General features: G+C 31.1%; 1 pseudogene; it reads right to left on the bottom strand.

The window, feature by feature from the left end:
* Nucleotides 1–66: 66 nt before the first annotated feature.
* On the bottom strand, nucleotides 67–13951 carry LOC120152874 (annotated as a pseudogene).
* Between the last annotated feature and the right edge of the window lie 237 nt (nucleotides 13952–14188).

Here is a 14188-nt window from a genome sequence, read left to right as displayed (position 1 = left end):
GGGAATACAAAAGAATACAGTATATGTAAGGATTACTATAAAAAAATTGGAAAAAGTTGCTTCAACTTAAAAAATTCCAAACCCAGAATGATCAAAGGAACCCCAATCTTCATTTATTAAGTTTGCAGAAAACTTTAGTTGACCATCCACTGGAAATGACTTCAATTGTTGCATTTGCCATTCAAAGTCTGCTGTTGTTGCAGTAACATCATGGCCGGTCCACAAACCGTCCAGTAACACCACTTGATCTTCGGCTGCTAACAAACTTTGTAACCCGAACGCCTCGATCTCATCGATTTCTGGCATTTCTCGAAGCCTGTAAGGCTCCTGAATTGAATGAACATCCGGTTTCTGGCACTCCATTGATGAATTGTTATCTTCATTCGGCTCAGGCTGATCAAAACTTGAGTTTTGGTTCAAGAAGTTGGTGAAAACAACTGCTAGATCGATATCCGATCGATTCCCTGAATCCTCATTAGAAGAAGAACTACTCGAATTCTTACAACAAGTCATCGAAGCTAGACCTCTTTTCTAGACTCTTTCGCCGATGGACTTCCCTCGTCGTCTCTTCCAACATCCGCCGCCGATGGGTACGTTCCTTAGGGAACTGCCTTTAGTCCAGTACCTTCTGCAGCCCTTGCAGAAGTACCTACGCTGAGACAAACTATATTTGTTGTAATAACAGAATTTGGTGTTGGGAGAGGCACAACGGGGACAATTGGGAGCAATTTCAACGTTGGATTTCCACTTGCTCTCCATAGGCAACATTGGATCACACTGCAACATCTGTTGGTCAGTAACCATGAACAGTTTCTTTTGTTGCTTTGTAAGAATAATTGCTTTTTAATAAAATTTTGGGGGGAGAGAGATCTAGATTAGTGGAGATGGCATGTGTGACAGGAAGAATGTAAGAAGTGTAAGGTGTATAAATATGCATATATAAATGTTGTGAGTATGTATATATGGCGTTGATGGTGCAAAAACGTGGGCGGTTGGCGAGCCGTAGGGAGATGGAAGTGAGCGTAGGTGTGGTGTGGGTTATCTCTAGTTTTTAGTGCTGCGTATGATCGGTTGTGATGGGGTTGAGTGTGTTTGGAGGTTGATTTATTAACGTGGATTTATTTTTATTATTAAGTGCATGATGTCCTTGGTTGATTATTAGTGGACAATTAATTTAAAAAATTGTTTATGCTAATGATAATATTATATAATGTTGATTTTATTTTTATCTTTTTATAATATTTAATTAAAACAATAAAATCTACTTATCTAAGGATCAAATTTAGATCTAGTAAAGTCAACTAAGTTTGTTGTTACTAGGTTTCTTCTGAGATTGCTTATTCCTTTTTTATTTATTTATTTATTTATTTTTGAATGAAAGAGGAATGAACTAAACTATATCACAGCACTATAACCAGTGTCATTGTATTTTTAGATATTTTCTCTTCTTAATAAAACTAACCACTTTCTAAAAAAACAAAGTTTTTTGTTACTAACAAGGGAGTTCATTTTAATCCTTGTTGATATTAAATTTTAGATTCGATAATAGTCTATTTCTCTTCCCTTATAAGAAAAATTATGTTCAGTAATGTTATATATAATTTCGTATCACTCCAACTATGATTATTATTGAAAAATATATTTTTTTAGTATAAAACATTCTTCAGACATATAATATGTTTGACAAAATCTGATATCGCGCGAATATTGAAATTACAATAATATTTACTATTATTTGAAAATAAGTATCAACTGAATTAGTATTCAATTAATTCATGACACTGACTTAACTAAGGATTTAATATATAATGTCTAGGTTCGAGTCTCACTTTCATTCATGTATGAATTTTTTCAGTTAGCTTTGATTCTAATTAACATAATTGTTGGATTAATTACATAATTTTAATGATAATTTTTTAGTCTTAATCGTTGCTACAGTAGAATGTTATAATTTAAAAAAAGCATGAATTTTTTATAATTGTAAAATTTTAATTCTTAATTAATTATCTTTTTGAAATAAAAATATATATAATTAATTCTACTTAAATTTAAAATGTTAAATTTTATTTTAATTGATATAATATTTTAAAACTCGTAAATTTATGTATATTTTAATACATAATTACTTTTTCTTGAATAGTTTGGAATGATTATGACATAATATATGTTCATAACTTTCTTAACTTATTAACAACGCACATAAACCTTGCAAACGTCGTTATTCAAACCCAGAATCTATAGAACTTCCCTACGAGAAGGAAGAGAAGTGCTCGTATTAGGTCTAGAACCCATGACCTAAAAGAATATGAGCAAACAAAGATGAGCAGTTTAACCAACCGATTAAATGTACTTACTTTAATAAATTAAATGATAAAGTACACAAATGGTCCCACAACTATAGAATATTACTTTATTGAGTCTCTTGACTATTAAAAGTTACAAAATGATCCCTCAACTATAGGGAGTTACTTTGTTGAGTCCCTCGACTATTAAAAGTTAAAAATGGTCACTTGGTTATTCATTATGTTCCAAACTCGTTCTTTTCCGTTAAAAAAATAATAGTCATCTGAGTTGGATGTTAACATACTAATTGAGATATGATACTCATTTGAGATTTTAAGATTAGACTTTATTATATCTCAGTCAGTATGTTAACATACAACTCAGACTGTCGTTAAATTTTTAATAGAAAATGACGGGTTTAGAATATAATTAATAGTCAGGTGACCATTTTATAACTTTTAATAGTCAAATGACTCAAAAAAGAACCTCCTAGTCAAATGATCATTTTGTAACTTTTAATAATCATATATCTTAATAAAGCAATATCCAAGAAATCATTTATTTACTTTATCTTGAATTAAAAGTTAATAAATTATAACAGTTACACATTATATATAAAAACTCTACTTAAATTTACAATCTTAAAAATTGTCTACAATAAATTTATACCAATAATAAATTAATAGTAAATCACGATGGATCTTAAAATTTATTTAATGAAATTATTATTGTAATTGGAAAATTTGTAGGTGTACAGTCTAACCGTCCACATGGGTAGCAATTTTATAAGAAGAAAAGAAGGCATCATGGACGGTAGTTTTGCTATAAGGCATCTTAATATGAGGTTAAAAAAATAGCATTATTAAAAATGTTATTAGTTTTTTAATATTTTTGATAAAATGTTATTTAAAATATTATTTTTTATCGAAAATATTAATTTCGTTCTTTAATTTTCTGTAAAAAAATCAATAGGTAAAATAATATTTTATGTAATATCTAATATTAATATTTTTAGTAAAAAAACAAAATTTTAAGTAATATTTTACCAAAAATGCACGTTTCCTTACCGTGCAGAAGACATCCCTCCTTGGACAGACTATTTGAAGTATGAATTTTAAATGCAGTGTACTTTACACTGCAAAAATATAACCTTTGGATTTGATGTTTGCACGTGCATTCATGGATACGTGTCCTCAATACCTATAAATTTATTGTATTTTGTGTTTTTAATTCATTACTATAATATATTTATTAAAAGTTTAATTTGTTGTGTTCGACTAATTGTATTATATATTTGGGTAAATTACGTGTTTAACATTTAACTAATATTTTTGATCTATTTTAATACCTAAACTTTTAAAATTTTCAAAATCATACCTGTAGCTTTGTTTTTATTTTATTTTAGTACCCGTTCAAAATTTAACGTTAAATTTTGAAAAAATAACTGAAAGTTCAAGTACTAAAACGGATCAAAAGTGATGGTTTAAGTACTAAAAGAGTTAAAGTTTTTAACAGTGGGATACTAAAATGAAAGAAAAACTAAACGTTAGATATGATTTTAAAAATATTGAAAGCTTAGGTATTAAAATAGATCAAAACTAATATTTTAGGTACTAAATACATAGTTTACCCTATAATTTTATATTGTGCTAAAAATCATCGAATTTATACTGTTTAATTAATTCAACATCAATGAATGGTAACCATGAGGGTGTGTTTGATTCACAGAATGTAAGATTACCAGTGGGAATAGATTACCAGCAGGAATAAGATTACTGGGAATGTTGTATTTTGTGTTTGGTTCGTTTAACAGGAATGTAAGATTACAGTGTTAGGTTAAAGGAATAAAAGATTATTGGAATATATATTTTACCAAATTGTCCTTATTATATATTTGTTGTTTTTTTAACAAGTTGAATTCTACTGTAATTAATTTATATATTTTCTTTAAAAATTTTAAATTCATGAAATTTATATAATTTTCTTTACAAAATTAAAAAGATAAATAGGTTTAATGAAAGGGTAAAATTTTATTTTAACACCTGAACTTCATATAAAATTCTAATTATGGACTTTTTTGTAAATCTAAAATAGTTTAAGGATAAATTTGTAATTTAACCTTCGTAAAATTTTTATTATTTAATGACAGAAGAAATATATTTTTGAAATTTTTTAAGGGCATTTTAGTCTTAAACGCCGTTAATCCAACAATATCTAAGGGAATGGGTAATCACATTCCCGGTAATATACCCCAAAAATACCACTGTTGGGAATAAAAGATTATCAGAGAATAGGATTACTGGCAAACCAAATGGGGACATTCCATTCCTCCGGTAATCCCATATTACCTGAACCAAACAGCTCCTGAAAAAATCTCAAAGAACATATGGGATAGCTAACATAACATCAACATAAATCAACATTTTCTTAAGAAATCCTCTCCCTCAGTCCAATTCCTCACATTCTATTTAACTCGATCGTTGCTTTTGATTAAAATGTTTGCCACGTAATTATTTCTTCCTTTACTATTTATTTTGTAATTCATATTTGGTAAACTATATGAATGATTACTAATGTTTGAATCAGGTTTTGTTTTCCCCATTAAAGTTTCAAAAGGAACGAATTGATCAATAAAGTTATCAATTTGTAAAAAAATAGTTACTTCACTGTTATCTCTGTTATATTGATGATATGACAACGTTAACAAAAATATTAATATTTAGTTTTACTCCTAAAATAATGCTAAAACATTAAATATGTCCTTAAAAATGAATTTATATCTAATTTCCCCTAAAACCTTCTAATTTCCCCTAAAACCTTCTAATTTCCAATTTTTCTCAAACACTTGTCCATTCTTCCGCGCGTAGGGGACCATGTTGATTGACACACTTCTTCATTTTTCTTCCTCAAACCATTGCCCCATTCCCTTTAATACAAATTCTGGGATCGATTGTTTTACATAGTTATATTTCACTTTAAAATACGATTTCGAAGATGCATTTTTGTCCAGCAAAATCTCTACGAACTTATAGATTGAATCTGTAACATCCATTTCCCGTATATGTCCCCGTACACGAGTCGTAGATGTCTCATGTCTTTTAAAATGTTTATGTACTTGAAAACCAGTAAAATTTGGTTTCTTTAAATAAATCAGTTTAATAAATAAATATACTTCTACTATAACATGTGTCAAAACCATATTAAAACAATACAAACTCTTTTTACACATATAGATGCCAACTTGAAATTTAAAACAATAGTAGTATGTCATTACTGATATCGGTAAGTAATCTTCGATGATTGATGTCAAGCTCAACTCCTTACTCCACTCGCTTCTTTTACCTATGCGTGAAAATCATCACATGCTAGTTATACATTTAGTGAGGCATAAGATGAGTAAGTAAAACATTTTAAAGTATAAGTAAGTCATAAAAGATCAAAATACGAATTAAATCGTATAAAATATATATAAACGCATAAAACTGACTTGATAAGCCAAATTTCCGTCACATAACCTACGAAACATTATTTCACATGCATAACATACTTATCAATCGGTCTATTAAAAATATCCATTCACATCCCAATGTATGACAAATGAGAATGCAAGGAACATAAATTGTACATAAGTGCTAAACGAAAGTATAGGTATCATAGTAACAACAACACTATACTAATATATCGAAATGGTAATTCAAAAACTCATTATGAACACCATCAATGCACACAAAGTGCCAAAAGTATGCGAAGGTACTAATACGAAAATGCAACAAATGCATTAAACAAAATCGATCGATAACCACCTTAATCCATCATCAAACAAGTGCTCATTATAAACAACATAATTGCACACATAGTTCCATAGTACACAAAGGACTACTCCAAGTGTAATACCCTGAATATCGAGTCAGTGACTAAATTTAAAGAATTTGAAATATGGGGGATTAAATTAAATAAATAGTATATATAAGAAATGGTTTAGAAATTGTGTTTAAGACCAATTAGTAAGAATTGAATAATAAAAGGGCATTTTGGTCCTTTATAGGGAAATGTATTTAAAATTCATTTTAATTAGGGTATTAAAGAAAGGGGAAAATTGAAAATAAACTAAGTCATCTTCTCTTCTTCTTCCCCGTTGCCCGTGCTCTCCTCCATAACCAAAGGTAAGACTTCATTTATCTAGTTTTTCCTTTAGTTTTTGGTTTGGTCTTGACACCTTAAGTGATGTGAAAGCCTAAGGAAGGTTTATCCATTCCTGAGTGGAAGTGGGAAAGGGTTACAATGGATTTTGTTTCGGGGCTACTATTGTCACCCAGCAAAAAGGACTCAATATGGGTAATTGTGAACATATTGACCAAGACAGCTCACTTTATTCTAGTTCGAGTATATTACTCGATGGATAGATATGCAGAATTATATGTAAAAGAGATAGTTCAGCTGCATGGAGTGCCTATATCTATAGTGTCTGATCAAGACCCAAGGTTTACTTCAAGATTTTGGAAGTCCTTACATGAGGCGTTGGGTACTCGATTGATTTTAGTGCAGCTTTTCATCTGCAGACAGATGGGCAGTCAAAACAAACTATTCAGATATTATAGGATATGCTAAGGGCATGTGTGATTGAGTTTAAAGGATCATGGGAAATGTATTTACCTTTAGTGGAATTTGCTTATAATAACAGTTGCCAATCGAGTATTAAGATGGCCGCATATGAAGCTTTGTATGGGAGAAAGTGCAAAACACCTTTAAATTGATTTGAATTAAAAGATCGAGACCTAGTTGACCCGTATTTGATGAAAGAAATGGAAGAGAAAATGAAAGTTATCCAGGATAATCTTAAAAGAGCCTTCAATCGATAAAAGTCTTATGCATATTTGAAAATAAAAGAAATCGATTTTTAAGTGGGAGATAAGGTATTTCTGAAAGTGTTGCCTTGGAAGAAAGTATTGCGATTTGGACGCAAAGGAAAGCTGAGTCCGAGATTCATTGGACCTTATGAGATTTTAAAAAGAGTCAGACCAATAACATATCAATTAGCTTTGCCTCCAGATATGGACAATATCCATAATGTTTTTCACGTGTCGATGCTTAGAAGGTACCGATCAGATCCATCCCATGTCATCACTCCCGAAGAAATATAGATCCGACTAGATTTAACTTACGAGGAAGAACTAGTGCGAATCTTGGCTAGAGAAAACAAGGAACTACGTAACAAGAAGATTCCTTTAGTTAAAGTTCTCTGGAAAAACCATAAGGTGGAAGAAGGTACTTGGGAAAGAGAGGAGAACATGAGTAAGAAGTTTCCATAGCTCTTTGTATCATGTACTTCTTTAATTCGAGGATGAATTTTCTTAAGGGGGAGAATTATAATACCCCGAATATCGAGTCAGTGACTAAATTTAAAGAATTTGAAATTTGAGGGATTAAATTGAATAAATGATAAAGTATAAGAAATGGTTTAGAAATTGTATTTAAGACCAATTAGTAAGAATGGAAGAATAAAAGGCATTTTGGTCCTTTAGAGGGAGATAGATTTAAAATTCATTTTAATTAGGGTATTTAAGAATGGGGAAAAAAAGGGAAAGTTGAAAATAAACTAAGTCATCTTCTCTTCTTCCTTTTCCCCATTACCTGTGCTCTCCTCCATAGCCAAAGGTAAGGAAGGTTTAAATAGGATTAAAACAAAGAGATGAATGATTTATTTGAGATTGAAGAAAATGAGTTTTCGAATGATATGTTGAAATATGAGTTTTTATTGAGGTTTGCTAGTATATTTTACTTGTCAAATATGTAAATAAGATATTAGAAGCATTGAATGTGATTAAAAAAACGTATGAGAAAGTAGTATGATTCTTGGTTTGGGATGTTCTTTGGAGAATTTAGATGTTTTAAGAAGCTAAATGGAGGAAAGTTAATTGGGTTAAGTGATGTTAAGCTTAAGGGTATTGTTTGAGGTAAAAGTAAGAGATTTAATCGAAAATTTGGTAAAACTTGGGATGAAAAATAGAAAATCTGGGTAAGGGTATCGGTACTGGAAGAACAGTACTGATACTATAGGTTTAAATTTAAACAATTACGATGAACATTATCGATACTTATGCAATTAGTATCGATACTACTGTGGGTATCAATACTAAGAGGAAGATATCGATACCATGGATTCCAGAATGCAGAAATGGTATACATACTGAAAGGGAGTACCGATACCATAGTAGGGGTACCGATACTATTGAGCCTGGAGAATTTGAGGTAGGAGGAGTTTTATAGAAATTGAATATAATAGTACTCTTGAGTATTATTAAAAGTATAAATGCTAGAGAGTATACTAACACTAGTATGGTATGTATACTTAATGGATGCTTCTGTAGATCACAACCAAGCTTCTGAGTCAAGCAAGAAAAAGGGCAAGGATAAGGTTGTTGAGTAGTTAGACGTCATTACAACATACTAGGGAGGTATATCAGGTGAGTGAATTTATTGTAATTATATGGGATGAGGAAGACTCACAATGAGTCAACCTCTAACGTTTTGATTTAATGTATGTTTTATAGTATTTAATATATTTTATAATGTGTAATGAAATGATATTATGAATAAGTTTTAGAGTATAAACTGCTCTATAATGCAAGTTAAATTCAGAATGATGTATTTTTGGCAGAAAGATGCCACTAATGCAAGTTAAATGCATAATGATGCATTTTTTGGCAGAAAGGACCCACTAATGCAAGTTAAATGCATAAAGGTGCATTTTTGGCATAAAGGTGACACTAATGCAATTTAAATTGATAATGGTGCATTTTTTGCAGAAATGTGCCACTAATGCAAGTTAAATGCATAATGGTGCATTTTTTGCAAAAAGGTGCCACCAATGCAAGTTAAATGCATAATGGTGCATTTTTGGCAGAAAGGTGCCACCAATGCAAGTTAAATGCATAATGGTGCATTTTTGGCAGAAAGGTGCCACTAATGCAAGTTAAATGTATAAAGGTGCATTTTTGGCAGAAAGGTGCCACTAATGCAAGTTAAATGCATAACGATGTATTTCAACATAAAAGGTGTCACTCATGGTTTAACTAAAAAGGTTTTAAATGATTCTCATGAAGTATACGAATTATCTCAGATTTTGATAGTCATGACATGCTTATGTATGAATTGTAGTTCATTTACAATATTATGCCTCACTAAGTAAATACTTAACGTGTGTTGATTTAATGCGTAGGTAAAAGCAAAGACTAGCCGAGTAAGGGGTGCAACAACAACTATCATCAATCTAAGGTTGATTGATCAGTAATAGTAGGACAATCATGTTTATTTTGAAAATTAGCTGGCATGTAATCGAATTTAATAAAAAATGTTCTAGAATGTATTTAAAGTGATAATTTTTGGTAATATGTTTCAACGAATGTTTTATTATTGTACTATAATGTTTTGTTTTCGAAACAAAATTTTATGGTTTTACCAATGATTGAATGTTTTTAAAAGTCATATGACACCTATGACTTGTGTACGAAAATGTATATGGGAAATGGGTGTTACACCAAGTACACAAAGTACTGGTACGAAAATGCAATAATACATTCAACAAAATCGATCAATAACCATTATACTCAAAGTATGTGGAAATACACCTATGACTCTCAATGTACATACAATAGGTCGTTATATCCCAAAACACATATTAAACATTTATTTTGAAACACCAATAGATGTTAAATAGAGTAAAATACATCCAATTATTTTAGAGAACTTTATACCCTAAAATCCTTCAATAAAATCATTTTCATAAACTTTATGAAAATACTTCAGAATGCGTTAAAAACATGCTTAGTAAAACACTTGAGCTTGACTCATCCCAAGTCGTCCTCATATCCCCGATAAAAAACATCAAAGTTGACTTACAGAAGTTGTTTTGAGCAGAATCTGCTGCCCTATTTTCTGACATATCCCCGATTAAAAATTCATATCTTTTTGTATACTCCTCGAAATCAGTTTCTGTTTGTTCTAAACAAAACTAGTCTAGTATAAAAATCCAAAGGTATAAGATTCATACTCTATTCATTTCTTTATAACTTATGGTGATTTTCTAAACTTACTGTTCATAACAAAATTTCTAGGCAGGTTTCACCAACTTGCATTTTCAACTTATTCACTAATTCTATTAGATCACCAAATGAACATACATGTTTGAACCACAAATCACATAACATTTAGGAATCAATTATTACCATTGTAACACTGTCACTGGCTCATCACAAGCCAATGTTTGTACGATAGCATAAATACGAATTAAATATGAACTCACCTGGAGTCCTTAGCTTGCAAACCTTCCTTAGAAATTCACATTCATCCTTAACTCTAATTTTTCTTAAATTTAACTTCAATCATAATATAAATGAACGTCATTATAAAACATATACATTTCAAACCACATGTTAGAATCTCACTAACATAGGCCCACAATGGAAAATAAATTCCTAAAAATATTTCGATGCTCATTCGATTTACCATTCAAGTCCCTTTTCATACAAATTTCACACAATGTTTTCACTTAAGATTCCAACTTTTTCATATTTGTGATTTAAGCCTCAACTTTTATCAATTTCCCAAAATAATCCAATTTCACACTCTAACATCAATTTCAACACTAAAACATTAATTTCCAGCATAGTACATCAACTATTGAACCATTACACATAGATCCCATAATTTTATATAATTATTGAATAGGTTCCCCAACTTTCATAAAATTAAAAAATGGTCCCTAATTTTTTCTTAGGCTTATAGAATACTTCCTACATCATTTCCAGCCCCTACATAATTTTTCCATAATTTCTCATCCTCAAAAGCCAAGGCCGAATAGTACAAGTCTAGGGTTCCATGATTTCATTTGGTTTTGATTCGATTCGAGCATGAAATCAACCTCTATTCAACCTTGTAAAATCTTTACAATCAAATTCCTAATCAAGTTTCATCAAATCACAATTTACCCTAATTTTTAGGGTTAAGTCAAACCTACCAAATGCATTTCTAGGAGGTTTGATCATGATTTAATCATCAAACAAGCTTGGGAATGATTCTATAACCTCAAAATCCATCATCAATTCCATAAAATCTAATATGAACATAAACCCTAGAATTCGGGATCTTTGAACTCAAGCAAGATTAGCATGCAATAATGGTACCAAATGATAGAGCTCATCAAATAGAACAATTTTCTATTTCACGTCTTAATCCAAAATCCTAATAAATTGGCTTAAAAATAAAATTAAAAATTCTCTTACCTAGGGTATAAAGGCCACGAAATGGAGGAGAAAGATGGCCAAGTTTTCATGAAATTTTAGTTATTCATGTTAATTTATTATGTATTTAAGATTAAATGAATATAAAATTCATTTAATGAGAAATAACAATTTTACCATTAATGAATCCTTATATATTTACATCCATACCAAGCCACATAACAATTATCATCTTTATAAAGTCAAAGATGAACCAAAATTCTTTCCCTTTACAACTTTGCCCTTGCAATCTTTCCAAAATTTCAATATTGCTATTTTCATCCAACGATCTAAAATGAACATGGAGATAAATTCTCAAATCCAATGGTCCATATTATTTTCCATCATTTTAACATGTGGAAATAATATTTTTAAGCTTAATTTAATTACCTTCAAATTTTTACGGATTTTCTATTCGATCCGATTTACCAAATTTTTACCAGACTTTAACACTTTGTAGCTTTTAACACAATTTATGGATCAAGAATATGATTTCTACCCGAACGTCATTCTTGGGGGTGAAATATTCATTTATGGGCCAAAATACATAACTTTTGAAAATTACACTTTTGGTTCTTGAATTTTTGGAAAATTACAATTTTAATCCATAAATATTTCCAATCTTAGTACTTTGGCCACCAAACTTTCAAAATTTGCATCTTGTTTACTAACCAAAGTATTGGGTATTACAAAATCCAACACAATTCGGTGCAGTCTTGTTTCTAATCCAAGCTTGGGAAATCTTTTCGCCATTATAATCACCATTTTTCGACCAATTTATTATTTTTCTTCTTATTCTTATAATAATAATAATAATAATAATAATAATAATAATAATAGTAATAATAATAATGTAATTAAAGGACCCAAATTACAAAAATTAAATGATCTAACTTTATTCCAAATCTATTATAAGCCCAAATACAAAGCAAAAATATGCCTAATAGCCAAACCCAAAGTTGGAAGCACAAGTGAAGACCTAATGCACAATTAGAGTTTTTCTCATGTTGCTCTGCCGTAGCATGTCCCAGCCGTTGGTTTTAAAATAGATCCAATAACCCAGATGAGAGATGAAACTAGTTTTCAAAAACTCTAGTTGCTTTTAGTCGCCGTCAACGCACCGTTGTCATTGGATCAAAACTGATCCAATAGTCCAGATCATCCTTCGCTCCTCGTGACTTATTGGTTCCTTAAGCTTGTTGTTGTCATCTACACTGTATTTTTCACGGTAACCAGAGACCACATTATTTCCCCAGCAAAAAAATATTACCTCATCCTTTTATATGTATCATCATCTTCGTATCTAGGGCATTGTCGTCAGCTTGTTCCCTAACAATTAGATCCATAATTAAGTTCAGAATCAAATTTAGGATAATCCTTTAATACCGAACAAATCCAATGGTTGATCCCACTATCATAGAGTTAGTCACGACTCCTACTGAACAAGAACCTTTGTGCATTGATTTTCCCCAAGGCAAAACTCCATACCAGTTAAAAAGTGGCCCTATTCATCTTTTCCCTACCTTCTTAACATTATCAGATGAGAATCCACATAAATATCTCACGAAATTTCACATGGTCTGCTTTATCATGAAACCATATGGAGTAACTGAGGACCAAATCAGACTTAGAGCTTTTCCTTTTTCCTTAGCCGATTCGGCTAATGAATGGTTATTTTATTTACTCCCAAATTCTATTACTATATGGGCACGAATGACTCACCTTTTTCTTGACAGGTTTTTCTCTGCAGCGAAAGCAAGCGAGTTGAGGAGAAGCATTCTGGGAATTAAACAAAAAGACGAAGAGTCATTTTATGACTATTGGGAAAGATTTAAGAAGCTTTGTACAAGTTGTCCATAACACAAATTATCCGAGCAAACACTCCTTCAATATTTCTATGAAGGGCTTTCTCCCTTAGAGATGAAAATGGTTGATGCTGCCAATGGAGGAGCTCTAGTCAATATGACATCTAACGCAACAAGAGAGTTAATTTTGATGATACAGGTGAATTCACAACAATTATCAAGTGAACCCAGCAGACGAGTTCACGAGATAAGTTCTATTTCACTTGAAAATAAAATTGACAAATTAATTGAAGTAGTTAATTCTCTTATTGTAGGAAAAAGTGGAGCAACGAGGCTATACGAAATATGCACAATACCAGATCATTCGACTGACTGCTGCCCCATGCTACAAGGAGATGATGGCACACAAGTAAATACAATGGATAATTTTTAGACCTCTTTAAAGGCCTTACAACCCATGTGACAATGCTTCCAATCCAGGATGGAAAGATCATTCGAACTTGAGCTATGGACCAAATCCTAAACCAAATTAAGCTTATCAATCGAGGCCACCCCTACAGTAACCTTATCAGTCGTAGAAATCATCGCTTGAATTAATCATCAAGCGGTTGGTCCTTTCCCAAGAAAAATTTCAAAATAGTATTGTAGCTTACTTTCAAGAGCTCGAGAAGCGTATGAGCTAACTGACTCAAACCATGGGGAGATTAGAGTCACAAGGGAGGCTATCATCACAAACTAAGCCAAATATAAGAGAGAATATTAGTGCCATCACCCTCCAGAGCGGTTCTGAGATCCCAGAGAGAGGTGCCACACAATACCAAA

Source organism: Hibiscus syriacus, unplaced genomic scaffold, assembly GCF_006381635.1.
Source record: "Hibiscus syriacus cultivar Baekdansim isolate YM2019G1 unplaced genomic scaffold, ASM638163v2 tig00111095_pilon, whole genome shotgun sequence".
Taxonomy (NCBI): domain Eukaryota; kingdom Viridiplantae; phylum Streptophyta; class Magnoliopsida; order Malvales; family Malvaceae; genus Hibiscus; species Hibiscus syriacus.
Note: the sequence above shows the minus strand (reverse complement) of the source record. Positions and strands in the feature narration are given on the sequence as shown.